The following is an 8,070-nucleotide window of genomic DNA, read 5'->3' as shown; positions in this document are numbered from 1 at the left end:
TAATAGGAATAAAAAGAAAGATCATTTTATTTATTTTTTCACATTCTTTTTTTAACCTCGCCCAAGGACATGTTTCCATGGATTTTTTAGCAAGAGAGGAAGGGGGTGGAGAGTGAGAGAGAGTGGGGCCAGAAACTTCAATGGGAGAGAAACATCGACTGGTTGCGTCCCCTACACCCCAAATGGGGAATCAAACCCACAACCTAGACATGTGCCGTGATGGGCAATCAAACAGGCAACCCCTCTGGGGCATAGAAGGACACTCCAATCAACTGAGCCATGTGGCCAGGGCAGGAAAGATCATTTAAAAGACAGCTACGGTAGGGGTTGGCTGGAGGAAGCGTGTTCAGGATTACACATAGAACAAGGCTGATCCTTTCTGACATTCAGAATCCTGGCAAGTACAATGGCTGGGAATTCAAAGGAAGTCATCTGAAAGTTGAACATTTGTCTTCATAATGGTTTTCCCAAAGAAGGGAAAACTCTTGGCGAAAATGCATCAGCTGTCAGAGACTGAGAGAGGCTGACGAAGGGAACCTGGATGTCCAAGTGGTGGGGCCTGGGAGTCGGAGGACTTGTCCGGCCTTTGGAAAGAATAGCTACATGGGGGTAGGGAGGTGCGGGTTCTGGGCCATCCGCTTCACTTTAAAGGAAAAAAACCAACAGTAATTCTGAAGTAACTAAGAAGCAACTTAAAAAGTACAAAGGAATTTACCCCAGGCAGAGCCAGTAATGTGACCTTTAAAGAAGTCATGTTGATGCCATGCCCCTTGAAGAAAGCTGGAAGGCACAGGAGCTGGGCCATTTCCACAGGCCCACAGGACTGCTTTTCCCATTTCACAGGAAACATTTGGGCACAGGAAGCCCCCAGGAAGTGAGTTTTCAGGAAGCCCGAGGGAGGCCTGGGACAATCAGAACAGGGGGCTGCCCTGGGCATATAGGGACCAGACAGCAGCCCGACTCTTTGGGATCGTTTCTTGAGATCAGCTAGCAGTTCTTGGGGAAGAATAAAAAAGCCACAGGCGATTTGCTTTCCACTCTCACCTGGAAAGAAATATAACTCGGAGCAGGTGCAGGGCAAAACAACAAGACCTGCTAATTGAGGCGGCCCACCTCAGACCATCTTGAGCTTTGACCAGGATAACCAGCCCTCACTTTAGATTGTATTTATCACTAGAGAGGGTAACCAACAGCTTTCTTTCAAAGCTTGAGAGTGACAAATGGCCTGAGGAGGAAAAGACATAATCAGAGACATTAACAATAATAGCAGCTACCAGACTTCACCGAGGGCCAGGGGCCTACATCAGGGCTATTGTGGGTATGAGTCTTTCCTACAGTGTGGTAACCTCCAGTGTCCTGCTCACCAGTGCATTACCAAGCTTAGCAGATAAGGAGGAGCTTAATAATTGTTGGCATGAACAAATAAGTAGATTGCAACAACCTCCGAAGTGACCGGTGCAAGGGGAGAATGAGATTGGCTTCCAAATATTGGTCAAGAGAGTTAAGTAGGATGAGCCAAGGATGTTTTAATTTACGACGCTCATTCACCCAGGTGACTTTTCTGGGTCTAGAAATCGGAGGAGGTGACAGGGTAACAAACTGCAGTCTTCCTGTAAGGAAAGAGTTAAACGCGTTTAAACCTGGGCTTCTGAGGGGCATGTTCCTGCTTTACTCTCAGGCCTCCACCTCTGCCCCTGCAGCAGCCCCACACAGCGGGGGGCGGGCGCTGGGCTTTCTGGTCTTGCTTAGTGTGCTTGACCAAAGGTGACGCTGACTTAGTGGGCTAAGGTCGTGCCCTCCCCCCTTCTGAATCAATACTTTAATGTGACTTATCAGAAAGAGAAAAAGCTGTTTACTTTCAAGCCCTGGGTTCCATAAAGGGAGAGAGACAAGGCCTGAAACCCGCAGAAGCTCAGGGCTCAGGCCCACGGCCACCCCGTGCAGAAGAGGACACACCTGGGAGGCACCACCCCGCTGGCCAGGGGAGGGTCCTGGGCTGAGAGACTCCAGCTGCCTGGGAGGTAAGTTCCTCTCTTCCCATGAGCCCTCCAACTCCCCATGTGAATTCCGCTATTCTTTTGGGTGCTCGCTGCCTTTCAAAGGTGGGGTGAGCGATAACCCACGTGTTTAAAACGCCCCCACATGACACCCGCGCCAGGTGCTGTGGTAAACACGGTGCTTGAATTTTTCTACTGTGATTATTTTGTGGGTTTTTTTTTTTTTTCCAGAAAGCCTGAAAAAACTCCAGACTTTTCTAGACGTTCTTCTCAACCGTGTGGAGGGAAAGGCTAAGGCTAGGGAGGAGTCAGGGGCCCAGAAGTGGCGCGGACTTTTATTTCTGCCTTGGAGCAGCGGCTCATGAAGCCATTACCTGTTTTATGGTGGTCTGATTCAGCCCCAGCCCCAGGGCCTTCAGGAGCCACCAGAAGACTAACTGGAATTAGGAGGGTTATCTGACCAGGAGTCCCTCCCCTCCCCAAGCTTCCGGGCAAGCACCCGGCAAAGCTTCCTCTGTTTTGCTCTTCAACTTCTGTAACGCCAGCATCAGAGCTGTTCAGGTATCCACCTCATAATAGCCCATTGACAGCACTGGAAAGAGCTGGAAACCAGTGCAGAGAGGATGCTGGTTCCTAGGAATCCCCACGCCTCAGCAATCCTCTTACAAAGAGTCAGGTGAGACCCCAGCCTAGCGGAGACTTTGCCCAGCGATCCCCTGCTTGGTGATAAACATGGATAATAGGTGTAGGCATCAGCAGCACCCAGATTTCCCCGTCTAGGCAAATTTCAATGAGAAAAGAAACGCTCCTTTGCTCCCTATTGACAAGAACATTTTATTTTAAAATCTCCATGCTCTTTCAAAGTGACAAGACACGGGCACATGATAGGGTCTTTCTTTGTCTTCATCTAGACTCTAACAGCCTAAAAGAATCAAACTAGTGCCTTTAACACATCTCTTTGAAGTGGCAGTAAAGATGGATTCGGAATTAGGAAAAAGCATCTTCATTTATCTTTTGCTTTTTAAGAAAACTTTTGTGTATATGTGTGCTGGTGGATTAGTTTTCTACAAGGTAACACTTCCCAGTCCCCAGAGCACTCATTTCTCAGTCCCCTGAGGTTGGCCCTAGAATGTTCTCAGCCCCTGGGAAACAACATGAAGACAAAGACAAGCTGCTCATGCCTGGATCTGGCCTAAGAAAGAATAGGGATTTTTGTGATATTACTGGTACTTCTGAATTGAAGGCGTCTTGCAAGAAGCTGTGATACATACAAAATACTTCAAGACTGAAGAATTCGCTAGAGGGTTAGGCTTTGCACAAGCTTCCTCCTTGATGAACTCCCCTCGCCCCATTAATGGCAAAAGCCCATGACACACAAATAGCACAAGCCTAGTCTTGCCTGGTTTTCACCGCCACGGGCTCAGTGGGAAACTGCATTCTGAATTGAGCAGGGCACCAGAATGCCTAGAGATTCAGCCCCCCTGGTTAAAAAGGTGAGGGACGGTTAGGCTGGGGCAGTGCACAGTAATTCACTGTAATAGCCATTTAGGAATGCCTAGCACTCGCCCTCAGAAGTCCTCAGGAAGGCTCAAAGAGACTGGGGAGAGCTTAATGTGGCTGAAATCAGAGGAGAGCCCTAAACCTAAACTGGGTTCCTCAAGGCCTTTTCTAAGCAGGAGAAAATTGTGCTGGCATCTGGACCCATCATCCTGATTAATATCCAACATCTTTGCTTTAAGCATTCCCCCCCTCCATAGGAAATAACAGGTATAATTATTTCTCAACCACCTTATAAACTTTCTAGATTTTATGAACTGCTACTATTTAAGTTGTCCCATTTGAAAATACTGGAACAAAAGATTTATATATATCTGTGGAATGAGAAATAACTTTGTGAATTTAAAATATATATATATCCAAGTAGATGCTGGCATTCACCACTTCTCATTTTTTGTTAGTGACATATTATTGGACAGCATTTGGAAAAAGTGGAAACATTTTGCTTGCTTGTTTAAACCGCTTTGCAGGCCGACTGAGTTTTACCGCACCTGGAGAAACGATCAGAGAAGTAATAAAACATGATGGCCATTATAGCTGTGTTTAAAACGTGTGCACAAGGCTGAGAACATAACAGGCCCACCATAAATATGTGTTTATTGATTGCTGCCATCATACCATAAAATTACGGTCCTGCACAATAAAGCAGTTCACTAATAATTAGCGGGGAAATTAGCCGGAGGCCCATCGCTCAGGACAGCTCTAACGTTTCAAGCTCCCTGTCAAGCAGGGTAGACACAGGGTGAGTTCCAGCCTCCCATTTCAGAAGAGCCTTGTGCAAGGAGGGACTTTTATTAGGAATCCGCAACCTCCCTGCCACACACACTCACACAAACCCTGCTCACAAATTGTTGAAATTCTAATTACTTTTCTCAGTCTAAAGTAATGCATGATTTATAGAAATTAATCAATACAGAGAAGCAAAAGGAGGAAAATAAAGCAAACCCCAATCTACCACTCAGAGATAACCATGTTAATGTTTGATGTTTTGACCCTGGCATATGTGCATTTTTTCACAAAAAGGAGCTCAACCGTGTATATTATTTTGTAAACTACTTCTTTCAATAACATATCTTGAATCTCCTTCCAATTCAACCACCATTTTTTTCTACAATAGCAACCTAAATGACTAGGGTGTATTATAAATAGAGTGACCTTCTATAAATATTAAGGTTGCTTGCTATTTTTACCATTATGAACAATACCTCTGTGCGTGACCTTATAGGTAAATCTTTCTACAGGTTTGTAGGAAAACAATCTTTTCTCCAAATTCAAGGACTGTTTCCTTGAGAGAAATTCCTTGGACCAAAGAAAGAGAGGTTTATTTGGGGGACAAGTTGGTAAGATTTACCTGTTATGTATTAACTTTCTCTTTTTTTTTCTTCCCTGTTGGCTCTTCCTCCCCTTTCCGGTCTTTGGCAGATTGGGGAACGGGGGAAGCACACAGAGCTCACCGGGAGAAGCGCAGCCTTCAGACGCGGCTCTCGGGTGCTGTAAGTGAAATGGGCGCAAGTCCTTGCGCCGTGCAGAGCTCTCTAAGCATGTGCTACCAGCATCCTTTTTCCCCCCTAAATCCCAAATGAACTAAGAGATTTCCGGAGCCTCTTGTCATGGTCAGCGATGTCTCTGAGCGGCCAGGAAGTGGGGGGCTTCTGTGCTAGGTCTTTCAGACAAAGCAGATGAGCTTGGCTAACTCGTTATATGGAGCAGTAAGGAAGGGAAGAGCCAGAGACAGTCAATCCCATGAGTCTGTCCCCCACGGCTGCACCCAGGGGGCTGAAAGTTGGAAGGCGGGGGGCATTTGGGGACAGCTGGAACTCTAGAGTCTGTATTTGGTGTGAGTCATGGTGAAAGTGCCCAGGGGAAGAGTTCCTTCCACCTGAAGAGAGCCGGTCTAACAGTATGCCAGGTGGTACTTCCCTGCTGCCCTGCAAATGACCGCATCCTATAAAGGCAAGCCAGGGTCACAGACAGAAACCAAGGACGTCAGTCACTTCATAGGAAGATAAGCAAATCAGCACCGTCAGAAAAGGCTGGATGATACTCCAAAGACAAAGACAACGTTGTGTATCAATGATATTGCCATAAAACTGGAAGAAAGAAAAAAAAAAAAAAAAAAAGGACAAGTAAAAGAAAAAGAAATAAAGGAAAGAAAAGAAAAGGCTCCAATCCTGTGGAGGCTGGGTGACTTTCATAGCTACTAATAATGAGTGCCCAGTCTAGGTTAAAGGGGGGGATTTCATGGTCTGCATGTGAATAAGGGTCATTTTTACTAAAAAACGCTTTCAATTCTTAAGAATGGGCCAATTTTATGGCCCAATAAGGCTCTGGCCAAATGTTAATAACCTGGTTCTCCTGGGGTAAAAATAAACTGGCCCCTATTCCCTCCTTTTCCAGATTTGGGAGAAAATAAAAGGTTAGGTGAAATGTTTTATTTCTTCTCATTCTCCATTGTGGGCAGGAGTATATATATATATATATATATATACACACTCATCAGTATATATATACATATCAGTTAGAAAACATTTCTAACAGGAAACCAGAGGGATTCATTCACAGGAGTCACCTGTTTGCTAGAAAATGAGTATTATTTATGAAAAACTGAATAGTTTCTCTCTCTCTCCATTTTCCTCCTTTCCTTCCCTCCCTCACCTCCCACCTACTACATTGGTGGAAAAGACTGTGGTGGATAAGATATAAAATCTGGATGCCTCTGTATCCAATAGATACCACTGAAAGTGGATTACAGCCATCTAACTGCTATATGCCCACGCAAAATGATTTTAGTTTTCTTAGGCTGCAGAATTACCGCCTTTGCTGATGATGGGTTGAGATGGTGAGGTGAGAGCTGGGGAGTATCCAGTCATATTATTATGGATTATAATGTGGTGACCCACTAAGTATTTGATTCCTAAAGTCAATTCCCTCTAGGGATTCTTTCTCTCTTAGCTCTTTTAGAAAATTGATGCAAACAGATTTCTCATCCATTTCCATAGGAAGTCTTTCTTCCCATTGGGGGAGGCAGTGGGTCTCCTTCTCAGCTTGACTGTTCCAGAACACATAAGCCTGACATCCATTGAGTCTTTATCTCTTTCCAGGGTTTGAGATGCTCCCCACCCTTGATCCTTCTTTTCTCTGCGCAGGTCACTATGCATAGCTGGTGAGGTTCCCTGGTGACCGGCCACAGAGGAATGCGCAGGTGAAGTTAACACCTTCCCAGCTACTGATGTTCCTTAGCAGAGCTGTGGAGTGTGACAATGGTGTTTGTGTCCAAACTATCAAACGCCATTATCACACTAAATAGCTACTGTTAGGCAATCCCTCCACTCAATTAATGCCTTGGCATCTGTTTGGTATGGGCAAGAAGGTTCAGCTCGTAGCCGTGTTCCCAGTCATGTGTAATTACTGAATAAATTCTGGTCCTTTTGTGCTCATGACCAACATGTCATCTGAACTCTGCCTCTCACATGCTGTTACTAAACACTTGAGCTGAGGATGAATTCCCTTGTTTTTCTGAGTCAACAAAGAGGACCGCGGTGCCCCCCAAAAGCATCCGGCACAAGGTTAGCCGTGTGGTAACTGACCAACCCACACACCCCTACTGAGCTGAAGTGCATAGTTAAGAAATGTCAGACACAGAAAACTAAGACCGGGTTCGATCTAAGTTATGCAAACCCCAGGTTTACAGATGCAATATGAGGGTATGTGGGTCTTCCACTTTTCATCATTAAAAAAAACAACTTCCTAATAAACTCACAGATGGCTTCACTGACCTTTCAGAAATTCAATAACATGTTTGATTTCTACTGATTTTAATCAATTACCAGGCTGATGACTGAATTTGTATGCGAGGTTCTTCTTCCTTATGTTTCAATCAGTTACCACCAGGAAATCATAAATGAGTTATGTGCGAATTTCCTTAGCAAATCTGAACACTTTAAACCCAAGCAGCTTCTGGGACGATTGGACCAGCTGGATGGTCTTGTGAGAAACACATTCTTTCTCAGAGAGGCATTTAAAGCAAGGAGTAGGTTCTATTTGTGCAGGGCTACAGCTTCTTTCTTGTGATGTGGCCAAGTGAACCAGGATATGTTTAATCAAATTGAAAGGATTGGAGCAACCACCAGACACAATTCATTCCATCATCAGCCATTCACTTATCCGATAAATGTGTATGGAGTGGCTTGAGGGATAAATTATATGTGTCTGACATCATTTCCAGAAATGGCACTCACTGGCTCACATTCTGTTTGGGGCCATTCTGATTGTTCAGTTATGTTTAGTATAGCCAATGAGCAAAACTGTGTAAAATCATTCCGAGTCCCTTGCTGGGAAGCACCCCTTGTGTGCAGCCCACGCACCTGAGATACACTGCCGAGGCCCAACATCAGAAAAGCTTCCATCCAAAGAGAAGGAGGTCCACCCTGCCTGCCCTGCATGTCCTTCCACCTCAGCAATGTCAAGAGGAGAAGCAGCACCCCCTGAAGTCATTAATACACACATTTCTTTGTGT

The 8,070-nt window shown here is 45.2% G+C and overlaps 1 long non-coding RNA gene across 1 annotated transcript; it reads left to right on the top strand.

The window, feature by feature from the left end:
* The first annotated feature begins 1,871 nt into the window (after window positions 1-1,871).
* Window positions 1,872-6,994, top strand: LOC150002516 (uncharacterized). Its single transcript, XR_016512619.1, has 3 exons — window positions 1,872-2,021; window positions 4,977-5,047; window positions 6,701-6,994. It is a non-coding gene; the product is annotated as an uncharacterized LOC150002516 (long non-coding RNA).
* The last annotated feature ends 1,076 nt before the right edge of the window (window positions 6,995-8,070 follow it).

This window comes from Furipterus horrens, unplaced genomic scaffold (genome assembly GCF_987537825.1).
Source record: "Furipterus horrens unplaced genomic scaffold, mFurHor1.1.pri manual_scaffold_8, whole genome shotgun sequence".
In the NCBI taxonomy this organism is placed as follows: Eukaryota; Metazoa; Chordata; class Mammalia; order Chiroptera; family Furipteridae; genus Furipterus; species Furipterus horrens.
The sequence above is the reverse complement of the archived record's forward strand: the minus strand, read 5'-3'. Positions and strand labels throughout refer to the sequence as shown.